This window comes from Triturus cristatus, chromosome 11, assembly GCF_964204655.1.
Source record: "Triturus cristatus chromosome 11, aTriCri1.1, whole genome shotgun sequence".
NCBI classification, from domain to species: domain Eukaryota; kingdom Metazoa; phylum Chordata; class Amphibia; order Caudata; family Salamandridae; genus Triturus; species Triturus cristatus.
Window position 1 is genome coordinate 13,920,910 of NC_140594.1, and position 5,093 is coordinate 13,926,002.

The following is a 5,093-nucleotide window of genomic DNA, read 5'->3' on the forward strand; positions in this document are numbered from 1 at the left end:
CTGTAAATGAAAAAGAATTGGAAATGGGAAGCTGACATTTAAATTGGTATTCTTAACTGTATTTTCGGGAGCAGCACAAATGCAGCGAACAAGTCTGGTATGGACGATTGCTGACCTCCATCGAAGAAGCACACGTATGCACCGACAAAAGAGAGCATGCAGTAGGGCAGTTGTTCCCAAACTTTTTAGAATCCGTGCATACTTTTAAGAATGACAAACGTTTGTGGCCCATCAAGTTTAAATTGACATGAGGGGGGGACTTTTTCAATGTAAAGAAAGGATTGTGGTAGCACACTGTCTTTTACAGACAGCACATTTTATGTTGAAATGGCCACTCCATTTGAGCTGACATACAGGGGGATATATACAATGAAGTGGCAGAGCGAGGCGTTAGCCGTCAAGGCTTAACGCCTCACTTCGCCACTTCTGAAACGCAAGGCTGCACCATATTTACAATTATATGGTGCAGCCTTGCATTTCCCCCTGCGATGGAGCTACAGTTAGCAGTGTGGCACCAACGCAGGCACCCTTGCACCATAGTGCAAGGGTGCCTGCGTGCAGGGTAGGATTGTTTATGTGTAGGAAGGGTTCCCTTCCTGCACATAAACAATCCTGAAATTCCATTTTGTGACTTTCATGTGTGCGGCTTAATAAAGCACTCATGAAAGTTACAAAATGTCATTTTTTTAATGATTGTTTATGGACAGGAAAGGACACCTTCCTACACATAAACAAACCATGGCATTTTGCTTTTTCCATGTGTGCTGCACAAGGCAGCACGCATGGTAAAAGCAAAAACGAGGAGAAATAATGCATTTCTCCTTGTTTCCCCAAGACCAAGTTTTCCCTGGTCTTAATTTTGGCACTGCCTCCTATGTACGCTGCCCTTGCACATAAGGGGCTGCGTCAAATACAATGGGTATTGCGGTGGAACGCCCAGCGCAACACCCAATGCCCGCCCCTTTCACGCTAAGCATAGCGTGAAAGGGTGCCTTAGTTACAAGGCAAAAGAAACTAGCCATGCGGTAGTCGCCACTGCGCACAGTGCTAGGGGTAACTATGACCCTTGGTTATTAATCAATTTATCGAATGCAAAGTAATCAAACTGCGGTTCTAAATTATTGAAACAATAAATGTTCGACCAGGTTTAGATGTAACCAACACGTTGTTACGTAAGGAAATCTTCTGAATCCAAAAACTCCATACTCTGAACCCATCTGGTCTTAATGACCGTCTGGATATGTCATGTTCCTTATAAAAAGTCTATTTAAAGTAAACCTCAGGATTCCCTCGACACTCAAACTTTTCTCCCCATATCACCTACACTTTAATTCACTTACACACCTGCGTTTGGATGCAATAGTTCTTGACAGTTTCTTTATCCTTTTACTTACTCTTCATCTACCACACAGCACCTTAAGGTTTTTGGCGCATATTACCTGTACCTTTTCTATAATGTTGTGGTTGCTTTACCCTCTTTTTTATTCCTGGAGTTTGGTCTATTTTTTCAGTACTAATCACTTTTCTTTTTCGCAGTACCTCATGCATATGTGGGCAGATGGTTGTCCCGTTCCCCTGATGTATTCCTTATTCTCTGTTGTTTACATATTGGCCCCTTGGACCGACATCGGGTTTGTTGTTGATATTTCTACTCCCGGTTTTATTTCGTTTTGTTAGCCATTTATTATATCACATTCTTTATCCACATTTGAGTTTTTTCCATTAGGTAGTTTCATGATTTATCCCCCATTGTATGTGCACGTATCCTCGCAGCACCAGATCATTACCACTATATCATGGCGGGACCCTCGCCAGTCCCGTTTCCATCTTCAATATGGCCCCCACAGGACATTTCCCACTGGGGCCGTCCTCCCTTTCCAGTCTTTATTAAGCTGCCATTTGCAGTCTCGCGAGTATACCCTCCAGGTACTAGCCTCCATCTGATCCAACGGTTCGCGTTCTCCCTTTCTCGACATTCATGTGAGTTTCGATCGATTGTTTTTTAAGATAGCTATGTGCATTTTCCAGGTTTTTTTCGTTTTTTTATGAGACCGCCCCATCATACTTATCCATATATTTCCACTTTTTTTAGATCTACACCACTTTGTTCCACCACGAGCGATTAGCTGTGGGTAAGTGGGAAGCCACGTTTTCTCATATATAACCTACATGTTTACCTAGCACTTTCTCCAATTTGCATCGTTTTTTCTCCCGTAGAATCATAACGGCTGGTATTTACGTTTTTGCTCACGCAATCCTTTCCTCATTGAGTTGCTTTTGGTTCACTAGACGAGGTGAGTTCACCTCGCCTTGTATACATTTTTTTCCATTTTTTCCTATTTCAAAAATTTCCATCAGAGTTCACATTATCACACTCATTATTATCACCACAGTGCCCGACTCTCTCTGGTGGTGTGGTTCCTGCAGCCTCCATTTCATTACAGTAAACTGTTGTATTTACACACTACAAGCACTGGGTCTAGATTCACTATTGTTGTAGTGTGGTTTACAGAGTGATGATCACACAATCATTTGTAATGGCTTTTCATTGGGTACAACCAGTATGTGTTTGATTATTAGTAATGTCAATTATTATTGTTTTTCTTGTTTCTAGATTTCCCCTGACGAAGGGACGTGTCGGTCCCGAAATGCATTGGGCTCACCTTTATTCTCTCGTGTACTAAACTGTGTTAACCAAAAATGTACCTTGTCTGTATATTGACATATGTTTATTAGTATCAGGATGCACTACAAGTGATGTGTTCTGTAACAAAATGATCTATGTATATGTGTGAAAATTATCAACATATATGAATTAATATATGTTCATTGAATCCAATTGATTTGTTTGATTACTTTGTATTCGATAAGTTGATTAATAACCAAGGGTCATAGTTACCCCTAGCACTGTGCGCAGTGGCGACTACCGCATGGCTAGTTTCTTTTTCCTTTCAGTCATTATGCTCGATTGACAGCCAGCATACCGCTGCAGCACCTCAGTCACAAGTGATAAAACCAATCTTCTATGTTGAAAAAACAGGAGTGCGCTGCCCCCCGTCAATTAGTTACAAGGCAGCATTAAGCCACGTTAAGTGGCTTAGCCCTGCCTTGTACATAAGGCGCAGCTCCTATCTCCACCACAATGCCAATATAGGTGACGTTGTGGTGGCGATAGGGGCTTCTACATATGCCCCACAGTTTCACTGATAAAAATGTATTGCACACATACGATTATGTGTGACAATCGGGTTCAGTGAATATTCATCATTTGTGCTAAGTAAAGTGTCATGATTTCTTTAGATCCCATTAAAATCTATGTTTCCATTACACTTCAGAATTCCAACAAAGTATGCTTCATTTTTGCTTTCTTAACTGTTGAATATATTACAGTGTATTTGCAGGTATTTACATTTTCTTGTGTGTTACAAAAATGACATTCTACGGCCTTTCCTTTCACAAAACTGCACCCCAGCAAGACTGTCACATAATTTGCTTTATTTTTCTTTGCTTGACTGCAAAGTGAGAGGAGTTAATAAACATCAATCCTATGAGAGAAGAGCCTGACATTTGACCTTTGTCTTTGAAGCACAGCAAATGTGACATGAAAAATACAGAATTGAAAGGCATCTTTATTTGTTGCTTGGACGTTTGCAACAAAAATCAATTTGTGACCACCTGTTGACTGTAAACTTCAATTTGGGAAACACTGAACTAGCAAGTAAGGGCCTCATTACAATACTGGTCGGACTGGCTTCGTCGGTCTTGTTGGAGGCAGTCAGACCACTGCGGTCTTGTCAGAATTGGTTGGTTCGATCGCCGAATTACGATGCATGCATCATGTACTCTGATCGTCCGCTGACCGACCATCAACTCAAAACAGCCTTTCTCCATCCGCTGAGATGGCAGTCGGAGAAAAGCAACAGCCATAAGGCTGTACAGGGAGTTCCAACTGCTGAACGGATTACAATGTGCATTTCCGATGAGTTGACCGTGGTAGCCTGACTGGCTGCCTCAACTTGTCTGAAACAAAGGTTTTGGGGTGCATACTCACCCAAATCATCTTCTACCTAAGAGTCTCCAACGTAGATCCCTTTCTCCAGGTTCCCACTACACCACGGAAGCTGAACCCTAAAACCTATGACCCTGAGGGCACCGGAATGCAGGAAATTTTGTAAGCAGCATGAATCCCTATTGACTAGACTGTGCACAGATCACCACACTGCAACAATGGGGTACATGAGCACAAGGCAAATTTACACATATGGCATGCATAGTTTGTACACACTTGTCCCAACATATTTAGGGGTATGTGGACCTCAGTAGACGAGACAGCCATGGTCGCAGCGGTTGAATCATTATATGGCGGGGGAACTTTCCCGGCCTCAGCAGTCAGAATCGAATCACGGCCGCGGCGGTCGGACGGTCTATTTGACTACCATCATGATGAGGCCCAATGTGTTGAAAAGCTCAGCTTTGCCATTAAAATTACATTTTCCTTTGTTTGTGAATTAAATAAAGTCGTTTTTATTTGTCTAATGTGTAATTATTGCTGTGTTTTTCTAGATTCTTTTTTATCAGTGCTCAGTTTGTAAAAGAATACGTGCCGGTGCACATAGCTCTGCTCTGGTGGAGCCAAAGATCAAGGCTGTGCAGTGTTGAAGTCACCGCAGGTCTCTTCAACGCACTAGGAATATCCAGAGGGGTAAATCCTGGGGCCACCCTATGTAATACTGTCTTATTTTGAACTGCTTTTGGCATACTCCAAAAGGGCAATACCCGTATGTCCACAAATGTAAAAGATACTTTTAAAACAGGGCTGAGTAAGTAAATTCTAATAATAGTAGACATAAGGTATATGAATGTTATAAGTAAATGGTGCAGTGGTCAGGTATTACAAATAGTAGTTAATATCATAATTCATTTTGAAACAACTGAAAACATGGGTCAGCTTCTATTTTATTTTAAGGCAACAGAAAGCTTGTGCTATCCAGCATTATTATTACTAAATTAAATTTATATGGCACAACAGCTACCCGGAGGTTTCCCAGCGCCTACGGACCCACGCAGGGAAAAAAGAACGGAAAGTCAGAGCT

At 41.8% G+C, this 5,093-nt stretch overlaps 1 long non-coding RNA gene across 1 annotated transcript; it reads left to right on the forward strand.

The window, feature by feature from the left end:
• Positions 1–1,899: 1,899 nt before the first annotated feature.
• Positions 1,900–4,531, forward strand: LOC146783161 (uncharacterized). The gene is made up of 4 exons (XR_014970967.1): positions 1,900–1,980; positions 2,093–2,132; positions 2,218–2,294; positions 2,615–4,531. It is a non-coding gene; the product is annotated as an uncharacterized LOC146783161 (long non-coding RNA).
• Positions 4,532–5,093: the final 562 nt, after the last annotated feature.